The sequence below is a fragment of the Rhipicephalus microplus genome, chromosome X, assembly GCF_043290135.1.
Source record: "Rhipicephalus microplus isolate Deutch F79 chromosome X, USDA_Rmic, whole genome shotgun sequence".
NCBI lineage: Eukaryota > Metazoa > Arthropoda > Arachnida > Ixodida > Ixodidae > Rhipicephalus > Rhipicephalus microplus.
Genome location: NC_134710.1, coordinates 126,777,287 through 126,799,543, shown reverse-complemented (window position 1 = coordinate 126,799,543; position 22,257 = coordinate 126,777,287).

Sequence of the window (22,257 nt, the reverse complement as noted above, 5' to 3'; positions counted from 1 at the left end):
TTGGCAATTTTCTGCTTAAAAGTCCGATATATCTCTAGTGCGGGCTTCTTAATCATGCCAATTCTCCACATATCGGTCTCAGCTTCCTTCACCTTCTTCTTAACCGATAATTCTTTTTGGTTTGGCCCCCTGCTGTTTTCCAAGTATTTACCAGTCAATTTTCTGGTTCGCTTCCTCCATTTTGTATCGACATTCCTAGCCCAACGCTCCTCTCCCATTTCTCTCAATCGCTTCTCAAACTTTATCTTGCTGCTAGCTTCCCTGCCCTCAAATGATGCCCATCCCATATCACCTTGTACTCCCTGATTTGGTGTATTCCCGTGAGCTCCTAAAGCAAGCCTACCTATTCCACGTTGCTTAATTTCTAATCTTGCTTGAACTCCTGATCTCATGCACAAGACCGCATTGCCGAACGTCAGACCAGGAACCATGACCCATTTTCATATTCCTCTCACAACATCATGCCTGTTGTAATTCCACTGATGCCCCCTTTTTTTTATCACTGGTGCATTCCTGTTACCTTTAGTCGTTACATATATTTAGTGTTGCCTTAGGTACTCGGCCTCATTGCTTATCCATACTCCCAGATATTTGTATTTATCTGCTATCTCTAGCGTGACCTCCTGTATCCTAAGCTCACTACCTTCATTATCATTAAAAATCATGACTGCTGATTTTTTCTTACTGAATGTGAAATCTAACCTATATCCCTCATTGCTGCAGCTGTCCATCAATCTCTGCAAATATTCCTTCATGTCGGCCATTAGCAATACATATCTAATGGAGGAACCTACAGCAGCGCCATCATGAATGTCCCCTCGTTCGACCAAGGTTCTACCATGGATTGGAAGCAACGCGCATAGAAGTAACTACTACATAAAATACTACTATAAAGTACCATTTATGTGCATCATAAAAATAATAAAACTACATTGACAAAATTTTATTGCAAATTGCCGAGGTAGCTAATGGCGTTTTTGTGGTATGTTCAAAAAATTGTGGCGGCAAAACACAGCTTTTGAGCATTGCCGCATCTACCGATAACTATGTGTAGGTTATGAAGCTAAATTCGTCATATTTCTGAGGCTATGCTTTGGCTTCGCCACTTATCGCCACTTTGTTCACCACTACACTACATGCTTTAGACAACAGATTGGCCATCCAGGTATGTTGATTGGTTGGTTGTTCCTTACTGGTGCATGCCACCGTGGGGGATCGGCCATGAAATGGCCGGTACTTTGCTTTAAAGATAAAATTATTATACCAGCCGAATACGTTTAGATATGAGTGTTTAAAAATGAACACATTGGTAAAACATGAATTAAAAATAGAATAAGGAAAGAAGAAAAAAAGAAAACCTTAAAAGCTAAGCGGGTTGAAAATAAAGTGAATTTCTCCCTAAGCTTAACATTCAATTTGTTTTTATTTTGTTTTTTTTTTTTTGGTTAGGAAATTGCATACGAGTTCACAAACGTTCTTATGGCTAAAACCCTTTTCAGTTACTCCAAAGGAAAGGCATGTATGATGTATCCTAGTTCGGTGCCCTCTTTTTTTTTTTTTTCTGCACAACGATACTCATACATTTCACATTTACGGATAGTGTTATCACCAAGTGAGGTGGGAAATCTCGACATTGTGTTATGACTATGCTTTCTCTTGGGGGGGGGGGCAAAGAGGGGGTAATGGGCTTCACCCCCCCCCCCCCCCCCCCCCTTAGCCTCGTACGCCCCGTGCTGGCGCTGCTCCTGGGCGAGAGTCGAGTTTTCAAGAATGGAAACGCGAGCCAGCAAGTGCGATACCAGAATTTTTTTTCTAATGCGAAGCATTTCTTAGCGAACTTAGGTGACTATGAGCGTATCTATCTATATATCTAGCCGCTTACGTTTGGGTGCTCTCTAATCACCTTCGTAACTTGGCGTGAACCAAAATTAGCATGGGAGGGTAAAATGGTTTGACAAATATGACGCACTGGTCAATACATGAATTATGCCACAACCCCGTCGCGTACGTCATCAAACACTTCCCGCCAGACAGTGGCACATACCCACGGGCGGTTATGTGCCGCTGGTATGCAGGTATGTGCCACAGGTGATCGACACTTGGTATCTACCCAGGAACGATGATAACACACATGGACAATTTTAAAGCGTGAGCGTTAAGCAATACTAAATATCGGTAGCGTCGATGTTCGTCTTAAGAAAGACCTGACATACGCAGCGTTGACCCCGCGATAAATTGAAATAATAAACTTCAGGGTCCCAGCAGGAATCGAACCCAAGTATCCAGCGTGGTAGCCAAGCATTCTACCACAGAGCTACGCCTTGGCCCGGAGCTACTTTCCAAGTAGACGCTAATCTTCCTAAAACGTCAACAGTGGTGGCAGTGATACCTACCCAATTTTATAAACATTACATATATACTCCTTTGATACAGCCGTCACGTCGGGTTAACGTCAATTTTGGTTAGATACCATGCGCTGAAGTGGATTTGGTAGCAGTGTCCAGGGCCAGCATCTTCGCGAGCATCAAAGCTTCATATACCAGTTTCTGGTATTGCTAATAGTGCGACATTTGTACATATAGCTAGCGTCATATTACGACGTGTCACTCAATGAAAAAAAAAATGCAAGATGGTCACCTTCCTTCCGCATGCTTCACACAACCTCGATTCCCAAGTACGCGGGATCTGCTGAATTTTCGTTGTTGTTGTTGTTGTTGTTGATGTGGGGGGGGGGGGAGTCATTCACGATAATCAAGTCCCTCCAGGGAAGTACAGGAAGAGGGAAATATGTGCGTAGTGTTTTTGGGAATGAAGAATACAAGAAGTGACACAGACAGACACGGCTTACTGACAGCAGGTATGTTGATTGGTTGGTTGTTCCTTACTGGTGCATGCCACCGTGGGGGATCGGCCATGAAATGGCCGGTACTTTGCTTTAAAGATAAAATTATTATACCAGCCGAATACGTTTAGATATGAGTGTTTAAAAATGAACACATTGGTAAAACATGAATTAAAAATAGAATAAGGAAAGAAGAAAAAAAGAAAACCTTAAAAGCTAAGCGGGTTGAAAATAAAGTGAATTTCTCCCTAAGCTTAACATTCAATTTGTTTTTATTTTGTTTTTTTTTCGGTTACATTTGTACATATAGCTAGCGTCATATTACGACGTGTCACTCAATGAAAAAAAAAATGCAAGATGGTCACCTTCCTTCCGCATGCTTCACACAACCTCGATTCCCAAGTACGCGGGATCTGCTGAATTTTCGTTGTTGTTGTTGTTGTTGTTGATGATGTGGGGGGGGGGAGTCATTCACGATAATCAAGTCCCTCCAGGGAAGTACAGGAAGAGGGAAATATGTGCGTAGTGTTTTTGGGAATGAAGAATACAAGAAGTGACACAGACAGACACGGCTTACTGACAGCAGACGACTCACTTAATGCTTGTTTGTCTCCCCAATTACTCGATTTTTTTCCCTATATAGAGAGCAGATGACAATTATCGTAGTGCAAAAAAAACGCTTTCCCCCACCCCAAATGCTTCCTTTAATTGCATACACATAAATCTACCATCATTATGAACCAGGCTACCAGGCCACGCTCTCTTCCTTCTGCTTTGCTTCCAGAACACGTGCTGCAATTTTTCCGGCATTGGTTTCAATAAGTATATATGATTATCAAAAATAAGAGTAAGTTGAAAGAGAAAGGAAGACATTGTTGTCGAAAAAAAAAAATTGCTTGGCGAGGTGGGATTCTTTCTTGCGATCCGAGGGCGAGCTTTGGCGCAAATGGAAGTGAAAGTGAGGGGGAAGTGAGAGTAAAGCATAGCATAGCATAGAAAAAAAAAAACTAAGGACAGGGAAGAAAGACAAAAAGGAAGACTCACATGAAAGGAGAAAGGGAGAAGTGGTGGCCGTATAGAAATGCACCAAAAAGCGTTAAAAAGTGGGGGTGAGGGTTATATGCGAGAAAATGTGAGGCAGACGAGAGTAAGAGAAAGAAAGAATGCCGGGCATCCGCAGTGCGAAGTTGTTTGCCCTCTCCCAGTGCCGGCCCCGATCACCGACGCCTGTCGTCGTTCTCTTGCGCTTCTCGGCAACATTCCTGAGCGGGTTTAAACATGTTGTTGGGTTAGCTGGTAATTCGTCGTGGTGTAAATATTTAGCGCAAGCTGGTAATAGTACTTCGAAACACTATCACATTGCGCTTCCGCTTAAGAGAGCGCTGTGTATGCTTCTTGATAAGCGTTCGAGAATGTGGGAGTGTTTCGAGGGATATATTTACAATATTCCCGAGTGACGCGGAGGGGAGAAACAATGACACTCCACGCACCTGTGGTGTCGCTTCTCCGACGCCGGGTGGATTTTCGCACGTGTCGAGTATGCGGCAAAGTGGTGTCCACGAGCCGCCGATTCCCCAAAAAGGGCCATTCGAGTCATCAACCGTCGTCGACTGGGCCTTCGAAGGCACAGGCGTGATCTTTTATTATGCTCCTGCAAGTGCTGTGCGATTGGTGAAACTTTGGCCACCACGTTGAGAGGGAAAATGAGGTGGTGGATCCAACTTATACAACAATCCAGCACACAAAAGAGCGCCGGCGGCTGTTCACTGAGACGGGATCCGTGTAAATATTTCCTTCCGTCAACTGTGCTGATGACCGGATATGGAAGCCCAGTTCCAACAGAGAAAAGATATATGCGCTAAAGCCCGTGCTTCAAAAACTCAAGGCGGGGGCAACATACTCCTTCCCCAGCCCACCATAGACCACCGCTGTGTGTGCGTGATTTCATTTCATTTAATGTAGTTCCCTAAAGCACAATGCATAAAGTGGACGATTGAGAATGACACATCGTGACTGGAACAAGGACACGAAGGAACAAATACCAGAGGACAAACTCCGACTGCAAGTTTACTTGATCAAAATCATCATTTTATGTGAGCACAAAATACCGTATTTACGCGCATAATTTGCGCAACCCCTGATATTTTGCCAGCTTTTCGAGAGAAAAAAAATATTTACTCGCATATTTCGCGCTACCTGACTCGCCCGAGCGCGCACCTTTGGACATTTCGATGCTTTGGCCGGGTGCAGACCTCGCCGAGCAGACGAGTGCAGTCAAGCAGGCTGCCAGGTCCCTTCTTCCGAGGACTTGCCCCGAAATGTAGGGTCCCTAAAATACCGCACTGGAACACAAACCTGTTGACGGGTCGGCGGAACTGCTCGAGCGTTCGCACGCTCTCGTCACGGCACGGACTATTTTCTGCAGCGGAGGCGTGCGAGGGCCTGTCGCGGAAGTTTAGGCTTCGCCATCCAGCCGACGCGTTTTGACGGTTTGCTTGCGATGTGCTACAGTAATTATATTTACCGCGAAATTGAAGCCCGCCGGTGTAAATTTCGCCGAAGAAAACGGGAAGCTTGCCGCCGCAAAGGACTTCGAGGGGACGTACTTCATGTGACGACCGGCGCGATCGGTACGCGAGAAAACAGAAGTGTGCACGGTTGGATTGGATAAACTTTTATTTGGTCCTCCAAAACACAGATCACTGTGTTGCGGGCAGCTCCCACGTGGGGACTGAGATGCCAAGCTCCTCAGCCGCCTCGCGGGCTTGGTGGACAGCCCAGAGCTGATCTGCCAAGGATGAGCTGCGGATTGCCGCCTCCCATCTGGCAGAGGTGATGTGCGATAAATGAGCGAATTTGGTGCACTGCCAGAGCATGTGTTCTAATGAAGCTATTTCCCCACAATGTGGACAAAGATTACTTGGATATAGGTCAGGGTACATGATGTGTAACATTTTCAAAGTAGGGTACATCCGCGTTTGCAAAAGCCTTAATGTAAGTGCTTGGGGCCGGGTTAGATTTTTGTGAGGTGGAGGAAAAATCCTTCTAGACAGGTAGAAATGTTTAGTGAGCTCGTTATTGTGCACGGTTGCTAATGCAAGTTTCCTGCCATTGAAGGAGGTCTTTTCAATTATGTGCGGATGCTTAATTCATCCAGTATCGCTGTGTCGTGGTCCCTAGTTTCTTCCAGCTTTGTCGAAAGACGCACTCGACGGAACCAAGGACGATGCGTTACGGGAGGGCGCTGGCTCCGGCCGCGACGATGACTCCCAATCGGACTTCGAGGTCAGTGATTCCCGCTAGACCACACGTGACTGTATCTGAATGGTTAATACGCGCTAATTCTTTCGAAATTAACAAGTATGCTTCGTTTGTGCTCCAATTTATTATTTTTAATGTATACACTGCGCGCGTTAGGACTGTGGCACACTATTTCGTATGGCTCGCGCAATCCCCGCGTAATTTGCGCACCCCCGCCCCGAAATTGCGAGAGAAAAAAAAGTGGGCAAATATGCGAATAAATACGGTACTATTTTGTAAGTTAGGTACAAACCGAACTTACAAAATAGCGGTTGGGTGAAACACGTACGAGACGTGTTCTTCCCAATCTCTTAATGGGGAACCGTCCCGAAGAAAGCGTATTTTATAACCAGAGAGAGAGAGAGACACTTTATTCTATTTATAAACAGGGAGTATGTGGGAGGTGGCCTGGTGTGAGCCATCCCTCACAAACGCTAGGTGGGCTCCTCATTGCAGAATCCCATTGGCGTCCAACGCGACTCGGGCTCGGTTTACCAGGGCCTTCTGGCTCGCCCGGTCGGGGCAGCCGAGCAGAGCAGAACCAGGAAGTTTTTTTTTTTTTTTTAAAGACCAGTACGTGTGCACATTTTCGCGTGATCTAAAGCTGTGGAGTAGTCGCCCAGGGGGGTGGCACACCGGGCACGTTTTAAAACGTTTGTGAGACAACACCTTGAAAGCCGCCTCCCGAGTTTTGTCGGCGCCGGGCCGGACGGCTGCGCATTCAACAATGTGCAGGAAAACCCAGTATGTCAAAACTGCTATATTCAAACGTCGGTTTCCTAAAATCACGTTTTTTTGGGAGTGACACGGTTTTAACCCTCGTGGGTTGCCCCTGCGAGCTCTCTCAAATCGAAGTGGAAACAGGGACAGCTGTTATTTCACGGACGGCTCACTGGACGTTGCCATAATCTTCTCTTGACTGCGCTAATTAGACTTGACACCACATGATGCCCCCGTCAAGCTTGTGACATCAGCCTTTCTGCTCCAGTGCGCAGACCAGCATGGCGGTGTTTTTTTTTCTCTCATGACAAGCACTCAACACGAGGAGCGAGAATGTTGCTCCTCGTGGGTACATGGCGTTGGCTGGATTTTTGTCTTTGTGTGCAAACCTTTCTTGCATCGTGGCTGAGCAGTAGGAGGAAACGACTAGCCTAGCTTGGTTGGGGAGCAAGGGCTCAAGTAGCTGAGGAAGTCAGTGCACCTTCTGCGCCCCCCCCCCCCCCCTCGAACGCCCATGCTCGGTCAAAATTTGACTAAAGCTTTTACCAACACCACTAGTACCCGCTTCAAAAAGCCTCAACAAGTCATGTCGGCTCCGACGGTGTGGGATCCTTACCACAAAAGACCATTTCACGCTTGTAAATCAGCCAGGAATGCACCCTGACTTGCTGCGGGGGTAGCAGGAATGACTGGAAGCGCGCCAAAGGCAGACACTTCCAGGGAGTGTGGCAGCTTGGGCTAGTTGGTATGGCATGACGATAGTTATAGCGCGAGAACAAAACGACGACACAGAGACAAGAAGGACACGAAAGACACGAGCGCTCGTGTCTTTCGTGTCCTTCTTGTCTCTGTGTCGTCGTTCTCGCGCTATAACTATCGACTTCCAGGGAGTCATGAATAGTTGGCTGGCCGCCAAAAAATAAATAAAAGAGACGCATTGCAAGGCAGCCGAAACAGTGGCTTTCTTCCGCAGAAGCCCCCATCGACCTCCGTCGGCGGCATCGGGTGCTTTGCAACATGCATTATGTGCCTGTGAGAAACCATCCTTTGCTTGTTTGACATCCAAAGAAAGAACAAAATGTCTTTCACTTTTAAAAACACGTCTGAGCTAATTTACGAAAAAAAAAGAGTATCGTGATACAACCGATTCACCGTAAAAGTATTTCACTAGTGATATACAAATGTATTTTTTTAAACGTATTTCGAATCAGATACTCAAAAGTATAGCTGATATACTATCGCGATACTACTACACAGCCCTGCTACACGCGCCAACAAGGGATATGGGATGGACTGGCTTTGAAGTAAAGGAAACTCGGAGCAAAATGAGATTTGATGAGAGGCTTAGTAAAATGAAGGAGCGTAGGTGCCTCGCCAAATGAGGCTGCCTCATTTGTCGTCTTCCCGTGAGCGCCCAACGCGAGGCGTCCCACAGTCCTTTGTTTTACATCCATTCCTGATTGTACCTTGGACATCATGCACACCACTGAGTTTCCAAATGTGAACCCCGGAATTATTATGCCTTTCCATAGACCTCTAAGCACTTCGCACCTATTGTATCCCCCATAACGGGCTTCGAGATCTTGGAGTGGCGCCCTCTCACGTGTGACGTTAGTTGGTGGACTCCGCTCTCAACCGCACTGCAGTAGCCGCTGCTCCCATGTACGGATCGTCGGCTTCTGGCGAGAACTTTGTCGAACGAACAGCCTCGCGAGGGTCAACACGCGCAACAAATGAAGCTTTTCGAGTGCAATTATGAATTTGTTTTAGTTGCGGCCCAATCGACAGGGCCGAGAAACCTCCCGTATGGCCGACGAGCACGCCGACCGCATTGCTGGTCAGAATGTGAAACTATATGTGTTCTCGCTCGTCATCTTCAGTTTCCGCCGTGCGATGCGAATTAGTTGGGATGTTTTCTTTCTAAATATCAATCAGCCTGCCTTTCTCCATAATCATGTAGGTACAACTTGCGAAACGCCGCGGTATCTCCGACGAGGTGGTGTATCCGTCCACGTTGCTGAATGAGCAGTCGATCGCATAGCCGTCGCGGCCATGAAAAACACGAGTACTTGCGAACCCACCACACAACGTCCGCGTGGCGATCGAGTGCTGCGCAAGGGTGAAGTACTGCCCCGTGCCTCAGTGTGCTTCGTCCACCGTGAAAAAAAGACGTAAGCTTTCGCAACAATCCTAAAAAGAAGGGCGCACCTGCTCTTCTCTTTAGGATATTTTTTTTTCTGCAGTGAAATGATACTGACAGTGAACACGAGGATATAAGGAGAATCACTGATTTCTGCTATACTCCGTCATTCGCAGACAACGCATGAGGTATTTACTGCAGAGCAGCTGTTTAAATTGCTGCTTCGGCAATCAATCGACCGTTTGTGGCATCTACCAGCAATGAAAAGCTGCATCAAGTGACCCAGTTTGAGATAATTGTGCTCGGAATGCAGCTATGGGCGTCGACATGCAGGGCTCAAGCCCGTGTTGTAACGCAGTAACAGGAGGGGTATGCTGGTTTGACTTTGGGAGGGGGACAGTTTACGCCATGTTGCGCCCACTGGTCGATGTGTAGTTTGTCTCAGTAATGTTTGTTCAGTGCTGAGAGCGACATCACGAAGTAGTTCATATTAATACCGCACATGTAGGGCCCTCGCTTGGGTATATAACAAATAGTTAACGCTGATTATATCTACCGCGCACAGGACCACACATATTAACGTGGCCAAGGCAAGCTGGGTGAATGAGTTCACGCATGTGGCATAACGAATAGTTTAGGCAGCTCCGGTGAAAGCGAATGCACTGGTGACAACCTTTAGTGAATCTGTACTGAACACCGACGGCAGGTTTCGCTTACGAATTTATGGAAAGGAGTGCGCTTGTATTGATCAGTGAAATACGTGTACATGTACGCACACCAACCAAATAAAGCCTTCGTCTAAGATGTCCTGTGCCGCTCAGCTGCGCTCATGAGGCGCGTTTACCCGAGGTGTTTCGGAGGCCGCGTCGTCGGCTCCCTCTAGGGGCCTTCACGGTAGGTTTCGGGACGGCGCACCTCACCTGGTGTTAGTCGCCCACGCTCAACGTTTTTAGAACGTTGCCCACGCTTGCAGCCTGCGAGCGATGAGCGACCGAAGTACTGGCGAGGCGCAAGAGAGTGGTGTACCAACCTGCTTAATTCCAAGCAAGGGCACTTCATGTCTCTTAATGTAAGTACTAAGTATATATTAACAAATGAAAGTTTGCGTATTTTCTGACTCAGATATTTTTTTCTATAGCAGAGTACTGATGTCACAATCTAAGACAAAATTTTTCAGTGCATTTCTATATGTAAAATCAGCTTCACAAACGTGTACTTGTAAGGCTAAAGTCGAATACCATTTAGAATGAAGCGATCTACATGGCAATACAAGCAAACTCCCTTCGGTGGGTCTTAAACTTCTTTCAAACACAAACACACAAGCCGTCTTCAATTCCAATAAGCCTATTCTGAAATCGATAATTTTTTTTAATCCTCTGAAATTGCACGCCGCCTGACGGATACAAAGCAGCGTCATAAAGAAGAGTTCAGGTCAATGTACTCATCGGCTTCGGAGCTGCGGCGGGAGATCATGCGACATGTGGCAACGCTGACGCGCGCACTATCCTGCCCTATCTATACGCAGCTGCGCATGCCGTGCGTCACGGTAGAGTGTACTAGAACACTGAAGTCACGGCACCGGATGTAGTGTTTTTGTAACCACCACGTATCAAGTAAAAAGCCCGATTCGCCGTAGAGGCAGTCGCACTAACCTCGACGAACTCTTATTCTCTAGTCCAGGAAACGGATGTCGCTGCAAGTGAGCTTGATCAGCGAGAAGAAAGTGAGAACTTCGGGATATCACGAAGCTCACTTGCCATTGCCCGAAACTCGGATAGAAAATATCCTAAGATTTCTGAATAAATTACCAATTAAAGCATTTCGAACAACCACGTACACCGCAAACGAGTCTCGTCTCTTTGGCAAGCTCCTAAAAAGCTCCTAAAAACGAAAATGTGCTCTCTCTCTCTCTCTCTCTCTCTCTCTCTCTCTATATATATATATATATATATATATATATATATATACACACACACACACACAAGGGGGGAAAGAAGTGTATATCTAAGGCCTCGTTTTTCCGTGTTTTGGCACAATATTACAAGATCTAACAGGCAGTAATGCCAAGGAATGCATAGGGGAAGTTATTAGAACCAATCGAATGTAAATAAGAAGAAAGAAAAGTGGGTGAAAAAATAACCAGCCGTGAGCAGGAATCGAACCTACGACCTTCGAAAAACGCGTTTGATGCTCTGGGTTATTTTCTGGATCCGTCCGTCCGTCCATCCATCCATCCGCTTACAGCCTATGACGACTGACAGGGGATGACATAAACAACGTCACATGCCTGTCGCGTACGTCACACCTTTTCCCACAGTCACGTCTGTCACACACCCGCATGCAACGGCTCATGGTGAGCGGGTGTACGCCACACATAAACGAAACGTCAAGGACACTGAAGGACAGCGAAAGAAACAAAAGGACTGCCAAACAGGCATTGAAAACTTTACTGGATACTCTACACCGATCAGAGAAGATGAAGACTTGCTGTTACTTATAGAGGCGATTTTACTGTCGCACGTGCACAAACGCTTACATACGCACACCCATGCCTTGCTTCACTTCTTTCGTTGATCGTACAAGCAGGGATGCACCAATCAACACTTCATTTCGATAAAGGTATAACGTCTGTGACTTACCGCCAATGCCGATGTCACGTCAGCATGAGCTACCATTTACGCGTCAGTGAAGTCAACGACCGTGGTAAGTCCACGACATGTACATAACTATCAATAGAGTTCACCACCATGCGATTGTTTACAAAGCGAGCGTCTAAATCTATGTACACGGGCCTCGAGCATTTACGCCTTGATGACACGTGACTACTCAATTGCATTACAAGAAGACGTCCAGATGCGTAGCTGTAATTTTTATCTGGGTGCAAGGGGGGGGGGGGGGGATCAACCATACTTTATGTTCATGCGTGCGTTCGCAGTGAACGTGTATGATTCAAAACCGTGCTGCGCGTTTTATCTACTCTGAATATACCTACAATTCAAGTGTTTCCAAACTTAAAACTCGTGCTCACCTTCCTAATCTAGAATCACGACGTCACATATCTCGACTATGCCTTTTTCACAAATTTTATCATGCCCCCATCGGAGTTCCAACCATCCTGCCAGTCCATCGCTCATCAAGCCACACAAACCTTTCAAGCGCAGTGTATCCTCCACCAGCCCAAAGTACCGCACATCTTCGCTCCTTTTTTGTGACAACCGCGCGGGCCTGGAATTGTCTGCCTGCAACTACCGTGCACCACTCCGACCCGCATCAATTCAAGATTGCCCTCGAATCACTTTTTTTTTATTCTGTAACTAATACCCATCCCTCATGTAATGCCTCAGCTGGGGCCTTTGAGGTATTCAAAATAAATAAATAAAATAAATAAGTACTAAAGCACAATCGAAAATATCAGGGGGGAGGGAGAGGGTGAACACTCCCAACTCCCCTTAGCTACGCCCATGAAGACGTGGATCGCATCTTGATATTTGCTTCGAAGTGTGGCGTAAGCAGCCACTCGCTGACTGCTTCGCATGAAATTGATTTGTGAAGGGAAATATATTTGCTCTGCCGCGTTATTCGAATGTTATGCCGGAGCTTCCCATGAAAAAAAAAAGGAGGGGGGGGGAGGGAATGCTTTTGGCGACTATTGCATTATTGGTCTAATATTAAATTAACGTAGTATAAATTGACGATTTTACCAACAGACGTTGTATCGAGGCTGATAAGTTGCCACAATTGCCTTTTTTTTTTTCGATGTCAACAGCAACAAAATAAAGAAAACAAGCAAGAAATAAAAAAATTAGCATCGCTAGGCACAAGAGAACGTGCTGGAATGTTCGATCAAGACCAAATACCCTCTCCAAAAAAACTCACGACTGAGGCTGCGACTACAGCCACCCCACCCACCCCCCCCCCTCCGAAAGGGAACCCTGCCCCCCTCTACCTGAAATGGAACCACGCGCACGGCTATGCACGGGAGTACGATTATACCGGTGTGTCACACGGGCACTTTTAATCGCGATCAGTGTTGATCCGGATTAACCACGATCCAGATTAGGAGCTGTGGTCGCTTTTAATCACGATCAGGCGTTATCGGGATCAAGGCTATCGCGATCCGCGCATCGTGATCTGGCTGAGAGATTGAGATTTTGCTGTCTTCTGCACCCCTGGCCAAACTTGTTGAAAGCACATTAAACAAGAAAATCGAGCATGGTTCAATAAAAAACTCTTTAAAATGGCTATATGCTTATAAAAAAGTAAATGTTCAACTGTTTCAAATTGGAACAATATCTTATATATCCTATATTTTAAGTTTCGTATCGACTGCATGTAGTTGCGGGAGAAGCAGACGACAAGCAGACGACCGTTGCCTTCCGCACCATCGCAGCCCTCGCACCATCGGAGTTGTTGGAGCACCTCGAAGCAAACCGTTTATGAGTGTCGCAAGCTTTTTCCACTACGTCGTAACGCACTTCGTGGTCGAAAGAAGAGACCTCTGCAGCAATTGACCGCTGGAAGGAGTGACTGGAACAGACTTGAGGCACCAGAAGTGAAACTCTCGCGCGTATACACCGAGATTGACGCTTCACTGCGACTGGACGGCTACGGGCGGGGGCAATCAGAAATAAAAGCGAAGGTTAAGGATCTCACACAGCAATACAGGTAAATGCAAAGGAAAACTCTATCGAATGATGGATTATCGAAATTACTATTGTAGTGGTACGCAAGGGCGTTCGAGCGGTTCTTGCACGAATAACATCGCTGATAAATGGCTCCGTAGAAAAATCGTACGCCGAGTTTTGTCAGTGACATGTTTTACTATATAGAGGTAGCATATACAGTAACCCCATGTTTTACTGCACGCAAGCCACCTGGTGTATTTCACCGGAGCCAAGCTCGAACCGGATTAGCTTGGACCGTGTAGCAGCGGTAAGAAAGTTGATCGCGATCAAGTAAACCAATCCGCATCGCCCTGATCGCGATTAAAAGTGCCCGTGTGACGTCACAGCCTCGGCAGTGTTTTTGTGGGGTGCCATCGAACATTCCAGCATTCTTGCCGGATCGGGCCGTGAAGGTTTCTCGCAGCGCCCCCCTCCATATTATGTCAATGTGTCGTGCTCACTTTGCCCCTCCCCCTCTCTTAGGTGACCAGGAAAAAGCCGCCCCCCCCCCCCTAGTCCCCCCCCGCCCCTGTGCGCACGCATATGCTCTCGTGCAACAGTCCAGAAATGAGGTGATACTTCTCCGTTGAAAAGCCGATGTGTTGAGTTAATCGATGACCTCCAACCTTGCACAGCATTCCCTTGATCTGACAGTAAACTCAAAGAGAAATGAAATATGCATGTAAGTAATAAGCATCGATAGCTTTCACGCGATGTCACGGACACACAACATGGCGGCTTAGATGACGCAAGGCGGTGTCAGAACACCGCGATTAACCCGATTCAGCGTGACAACGTCGTCGCTTGAATGTTAGTGGGCCTCTGTGCATTAATAAAAAAAAGGAACCACCATGCGGTGTCACGACAGTAATAACGATGCATCACAAAGTTCGCGTCCCCCCATGTTGATGCACCAATGTAACTGTTTCAGTGACGCCAGTGCAAGCCAAACAGGCCTGACGTATCCAGTTTAATAAATGTCAAACACAGGATGACATTTATTTCGGCGGCAAATTTACAAACGACTTATCAATTGCAGCACAGCAGGGAGAAAAAATAATACCGACGCCTAAGGTATAATGTATGGAATGTAAAAAAAAAACATTTAAGACAGCACATTGAGCCAATAAATTAATTACGGTTGAAAACAAAAAAATAATAAAACAATCCTCGGGTATAGGTTTCCGTGCAGCTCCAAACTGCAGCCTGGTGATGAGCCACAGGAATCGCTCGAGCTCCACGTAGTAGTACCGTAAAAGCCGAGAGAGGGCGTAGCCCGCCAACCCTGCAGCGATTCCCTTGCCAGCGCCTCGTCAAGGAGTACGCCCGCAAGATTGCCGTGTGAAAAGATAGATGTGTGGGCATTCCTTCTGTTTTTTTCTACTGGTAAATCATATTTCATTGGCGGAGTGTTCAGGGACTCGCTTGTTGGATTCTGTGCTGAAGGACATGGTTTAGAAACTAATTGATTGATTGATATGTGGTGTTTAACATCCCAAAAACACCATATGATTATGAGAGACGCCGTAGTGGAGGGCTCCGGAAATTTCGACCACCTGGGATTCTTTAACGTGCACCCAAACCTGAACACACAGGTTTACAACATTTCCGCCTCCATCGGAGATGCAGCCACCGCAGCCGGGATTTGATCCCGTGACCTGCAGGTCAGCAGCCGAGTACCATAGCCACTAGACCACCGCGGCGGGGCATGGTTTAGAAACTAAGCGGTGCTACTATCACAGTATCAATCCTAGGCGTTTTTACACTGAATAATGTCTGCACAAAGGAAAATGTGTCACGGTGTTTGTAAAGGCTTTGGCACTCTGTGAGATTTTGGGCAGGAATCTAGGCCGCGAGCGCTTTAAGTTGGCGAGGCGATGGGATTGAATGCTGCAGCAGTTCTCATGCGTGTACACGCCGGAACAAATCTCGCCGGAGTCAATCACTGCGATAATTTTCACTGGGCGTTTTATTGGTAAAAGGCAGGCACAGATCCAAGGTCTGATAGGCCACGTTCAAGCATATTACAGTGTGACGTTTGGTACGTGTGCTAAGATATACTCAAGCCAAATAATGACATTTCTATTGAACCTTTGCACGTTCTGCTGTCATCTAAACACACGCACACACACATGCGCGCGCGTGCGCGACAGAATATCTGGCTCATCCACCGAACTTCGCTTGCATGCGATTGTACAATATACTGATTCATATATTTGCTATGTCGCTCCGCCGTGGTGGTCTAGTGGCTAAGGTACTCGGCTGCTGACCCGCAGGTCGCGGGATCGAATCCCGGCTGCGGCGGCTGCATTTCCGATGGAGGCGGAAATGTTGTAGGCCCGTGTGGTCAGATTTGGGGGCACGTTAAAGAACCCCAGGTGGTGGAAATTTCCGGAGCCATCCACTACGGCGTCTCTCATAATCATATGGTGGTTTTGGGACGTTTAAACCCCACATATCAATCAAATATTTGCTATGCCCTAACGTTTAAAGGCACTCCGAAGTGTCTAATGACAAAGGTGCAGTACAGGCAAACGTGCAGGCCAATCGTAACCTTAGAAAAGCTTACTAACATACCCATCATGTAACTTAAGCTGATAAAAATAAAAGATGGTGGTCATAAACCTGCTTGATTGATAGCTATCTGGGGTTCAACGTCCTAAAAGCACCATATGATTATGAGAGGTGCTGTAGCGAAGGGGTCTGAAAATTTTGACCACCTGGCATTCTTTATCGTGCAGCCAAATATGAGCACACTGGCCTATACAACATTTTCGCCTCCATCGAAAATGCAGCCATCGCAGCCGAGATTCGATCCCACGACCTGGTGGTCGTAAACATTAAGCAGCGTTAAGAAATTCAGTGTGGGCAACTGTAGTGAGCACAAGGTTTATTGTTCAGAAGTGCGGCAAATAGTGCTAGAATACATAAAGCCGAAAAAAATATACGACAAATTATCTGCAGGGTGTTTCGAGAAATGTGTCAAATATTGTTTAAAAATCAACAAAGGACGCTATTTGCTCGCTGTCTTCACAGTTGCTTTTTCTTTAGCGGCAGGCATCTTAAGAAGGTTGGAGATATCATTCGAAACGGTAATTAAGAAAGTTAAGTTAATTATCATTTTAGTTAGTGGAGTTCGGCAGTTGCGTCAAATAGAAGAATGGAAGCCCTTGATGTGAAAAACCCATAGCCACTTTTATATTTCAAAAAAATCGGCCTCTTAGTAATAACTACGCATTAATAAAATTATCCCAAGCTCTACGGCGAAACCGAAACCAACGGACCGAAGAGCGCAACAAGCAGACGACTACAATATGACATGGTATCTGTTCAAAACAGCGGTTACCGGAGTGCAGTTCTTCTCCGTTCGATAACACATGTGCGTCATGTGTGATGTAATTGCAAGCGCAGCCGACACAGCCACACAACAAAGTCGGAGGACGGTTGATATAACAACACTCCCTCATTTCAGCTGCGCTCTTTCTCGTTTTGTTTTCGCCGCATACTTGGGGAGAATTCCATTAATTCGCAGTTATTACTAAATACCTTTTTTTTTTGAAATCTCAAAGCAGCAATCGGTTTTTCGCATGAAGGACTTCAATTCTCTCATTTGATTTAACTGCGTAACTCCAATAATTGAAAAGATAATAATTTCAACTTTCCCAATTACCGTTCCAAATAATATCTTCAACCCTCTTAAGATGCCTGCCACTATATAAAAAGAAACTGTGAAGACAACGGGCAAACAACGCCTTTTTTCTGATTTTTAAATAATATTGGACACATTTCCAGAAACACCCTGATTCAGGGTGTCCCACGTAACTTGAGCCAGAGTTTAAAAATATGCCGGAACACGTAATTACGACGCGACCAAATGCATGTTACTCACCGTTGCCTAGGGTCAGTCAGACTATTACTTGTGTTCTCTAATATTGTTTAATTAGATATGTTTAATTAACTAACTTTTCAAGAAACGAAGATAGATAAAAAATTCAATGAGAAATATGTAGATCGGTTGCAAAACGTCCGATTAGACAGTTTTGTACTTTATATCTGTTAGGCATTAGTGTTTTTCTGCTAATTACAAATGCCCGCGAAATACAAAAAATACCACGTGACAAATCTGCTCGTGCGCCAGTGCGCGCAATGATTCTGGTGCTCCTTAACGTTTCGCGTACGAACGCGCGAGCGGGTTTGTCACGTGGTACTTTTTTGTATTTCGTGGGTGTTTGCAATTAGCAGAAAAACACTAATACCTAACAGATATAAATTTCAAAACTGTCTAATCGGACGTTTTGCAAACCGATCCACAACTTTGTCATTGAAATTTTTTATCTATCTCCATTTCTTGAAAAGTTAGTTAATTAAACATATCTAATTAAACAATATTAGAAAACACAAGTAATAGTCTGACTGACCCTAGGCAACGGTGAGTAACATGCATTTGGTCGCGTCGTAATTACGTGTTCCGGCATATTTTTAAACTCTGGCTCAAGTTACGTGGGACACCTTGTATATACATATAATTGCTCCATCTGTTTGTCCCTTTACATTGACATGACTAGAAGTGCGCCCCGAGCGATTTCCGAAATTAGCGACATAACGCCCAACAAGAAATGCACAAAATGAAGAAACATGGGTGGGTGGACATGTTATCGTGTAAAATGAAGAACAATGTACATAGTGAGAGTGAACAACTTTATTCACTTCCTGCAGGTTACCGGGCTGTGTTCCCACTTTGGAGCTGGTTGAGAGACCATGTTTCTCAGCAGCTTCTTTGGTCTGCTGGATCGCCCAGAGTTGATTATCTAGTCCTGAGCTGAGCAGCGCGGTCCACCAACGCTCCCGTAGGTCCTCATTGGAGGCCGCGTCTCTGTTTTTGCCAATTAGTGCTGGACACTGCCAGAGAATATGCGCTAATGTGGCCCTATTACTACAATACTTGCACCATATTTTTTTTTTTGCAAAAAAACGAAATAAACTCTGTGCAAGCAACGTTCTACGCAGTAAAGAGACGCATGGAATACCAGGATAGTGTTGATTTTTTTTCCCATTAACACGACCATTGACACACGTCTAGAGCAGCGGTCTTGTGATAGTCACCCGAGGAGTGACTTCTGAAAATTTTCGAGCGCGTTTTTTTTTACGCGAGAACGGAAAGAGGAACAAAGCACCAAAAACTTGGCGAGTCCCCTTGCATGAACTTTCTTTTCTAAAAAGCGTGCATGTCTTGCAGAGAGCTCCCTCCTGATATTTGGAACACGCCAGCCAGACAAATAAGTCTAGCCAGAGAGGTTGGAACTTCAGTTAGCGCTCACTAACTGAGTAAAAGGTGTAGTTAGCACCTGGTTTGCGCCATTGGCAAACGTCTTCAAGTCTCGTAGTCCTGCAACGACTCACGTCTTGCCCGTTAAAGACGTATAGACTAATGTCGTTGTCAGGAATCGCGCTTTTCGTGCATGCATCGTGCTCCGATCGCTTTTCAGATCTTTCGTTACACTATAGTCGTATACGGGCATTGCAGAACTGCTGGGAACCGTTTTTTCGGCTTCTGTAGCCGTTTCGCCAGTTGTAGAGTGTGCACTGGGGCAAGCGTCAGTTTTCGAGAAATAATCTTCAAGCGTTACCTATTGGCATTTCGGCGCGGCCATCGAGTCTCATAGAAGGGCGCTCATTGACATAGAACACGAACTACCCATCGATTCGTGTAGGCAGCATATTACAAGAGGGTGACTTCGCATTGCTACGAAGCAACGCGCTCAGCAAAGTTCGGGCAGTGCACACTGAATGCGAGAAACCAGAACTTTAGCGACGATACACGTCAGCTGGTATAATGTTCCGCCTTAAAAACACTAGCGCTCGTTTCTCCCCTGGTGAAAAGATTCGCGAACATGGCCTCCGAGATAGCAGGCGCACATCGCGCTCCCGCCATTTAGGAGACCATGTTCGCCAGTAAACATTTGCCGCTTCCTTTCAGGTGCTGGTATGGCCGCGCTTGCCCTTAACCCCTGAATAAAATAAAAGTAAGGACAACTCCTCTCTCCTCCTCCTACGCCGGCGCTCGCTCTCTCTTCTTTCGACCATGGCTCCACCTACGCGGTGCGTAGCTAGCAGACGCTCTCCGCGTCTACGCTGTTGCCGCGAAGCGCTCACGCTCGACAGCTGGCGATTGTTATAGCGCGAGAACAGAACGACGACAAAGGGACAAGAGACGATAGCACTCGTCGTCTCTTGTTCGTCGTTCTGTTTTCGCGCTATAACAATCGTCATGTCATGCCAACTAGCCCAAACCACCACGCGACAGTTCGTATTTCAGCAAGATCTTTTTTCGTCATGCGAAGGAATTACTGACTGTCGAAACACAACGAGAGGACATCGAAAGACGGCCAGAGTTTCTGAAAAACTTTATTGGTAAGTGTGTTTGGACCACCTCAAGTCCTTTAACCACCGCGCGGTCCCACGCCACGTCTACAAGGCTATGCATGCTTATCGCGGCCATGGCATTGCAGCCCGAGTCACGCAGCAAGCTGCAATGCTGGAAGAGATGACATCGAAATGTTGCGATTGCACCCCCACGATAAGTGGTACAGAGTCGGCTTATCGCCGCACCACGGACACACCATAGAGTTACACGGCCTGGTAAAGAGTTGGAAGAGAGACGCGAAACACACTGCACACATGCCAAGCTTGTCAAAAAAAAAAAAAAAACAAGCAAGAGAAAACGCGTGCGAGAGGCACGTGATGGCGTTCGGCCAATGGGAGGACCGGCCGTCATGGGAAAGCGCCAGATAGGAGGACAAGAGGTAACAAACACTTTTATTTTATTCAAGGGTTTTACGCTTAACCAGTATTTTACTCTGCGCGCGAAACGTCTCGCGTTTGTGATTGCGCCCCTATAGAAGGCTGGTAGGTTTTGTTGCGTTGTGATGCCATACCACATGCGCGAAGGAACGCGAAGGTGTTGATGGCAGCAGTGAAGTTCTAGCGACTCACATCAGACTGCCCGAAACGGACACCCGACAGGCACGGATGGTGCACAGTACAGCGGAAGTAAACTCGTGTTGCATGCGCTGGTAGTTCTCGTCGTAGTTCACGCGTCCTGAGAAATAGACTATGGTGCACTATGCTCTGAACAGGACCGGAATTCATTCCTTCATCACTAGTGAACAGATCACTCCAGATATTGTGTGGTACGAGGCTGCTCCTGTTCGCGCCGGCATCAAACATGAATGCACGTACTAGTTATAACAGCGTAAACATGGCATATCTATGCTCCACGGCGAAATATTCAGTAGCTCGGAATCTGTTGACCTGAAAGAAAATGACAGCTGCACGCTTGCAAACGGAAGACACCTTGCCGTAGCGCTATTGTTTCAGGAATCAGAGCGACGAAATCCACGAAAAAAAAAAAAGAAAACGAGAACATAACGCGTTTTACAGGGTGTCTACCAATTACATTTTTCCAAATTCCCTGACTTTTCCAGGTTTTCCATGACCATTTCAAGCAAATTCCATGACCGGTACGTCTGCTTGGAAGAAACTGCGCACTGGAAAACAAACTCCTGAGCGGTAAAAAGAAATTATGAGGCGCTCATATAAAATGGAAACCATGCTGCTTTATTGCATTCCCTTGTCTGAAAGCATTTTTTACAATAAATAAAATATTCAAAGACACAATAATTGTCCCTCGACAAACAGAAAAGCTTGTTTACTTGCATCGGCAATGCCCTCACTGTTTCAAGGATTCAATCTCTTGCTGCAGCATGGAGACCTGAAGCTGTGCGTCTTCCATCAGTTTTTGCTTCTTTGATTCAAGCTCTTTCACAAGAGCCGCAGTCCTCTTCTTTTTCCTTTCAGCATCCAATACGTCCAACCGTTCCTTCTTTTTCCTCTCCAGGTCTTCCTTCCATTTGATGTTGGAACTTCGAACCATGTCTATCATCTTGTCTGTTACGTCAACTTCTGCAACACCACCTGCTGCAGACACCTCATCGTACACTAACCTTTGTGCTACAAGTGACTCCTCCTTCATATTTTCCACAAGACATTCCTTGTTCACTGAAAATCCCCGCTCCACGGAAGAATTTCCATGTGAAAGGCACAGCACAATCTTCACAAACAGCAGTAGCTCTTCATGAGAACTTGCACAGAGTTCCACCCACAGCTTCTCCAAGCGCTCTCTTGCACGATCAAATTTTCGCAAACGCACTTGTGCAGTGCTGTTCGAGCACACTTGTACATATGATCTACTTGCTCTCTCCCCTTGTAGGCCTGTAAGGCGCCCATGCTCTATAAGTACTTCAAGTGCAATGTTTAGCTGCTTCTGGCCAGCTTCCACAGAAGCGGCACAAACTGCTGAGTTTAAGCAACTGGCCCCCCTTGTCAGCTTGTATTTCAGAGGTGATCTTTCGATTATCTTTGCTGAACAGGCCTTAATAAATAAGATGCATTCTTTTTTGACACTTACCACCGCTGTGTGAGATGGTTTAGTGATCTTTCGCAACTCACTTTTGGCGGCAAGGCCTATGTCAAAGGCAGCTATACCAATGATGTTGTTTGGGTTCTCCAGGTCAATTTTTATCAGTTTTGAA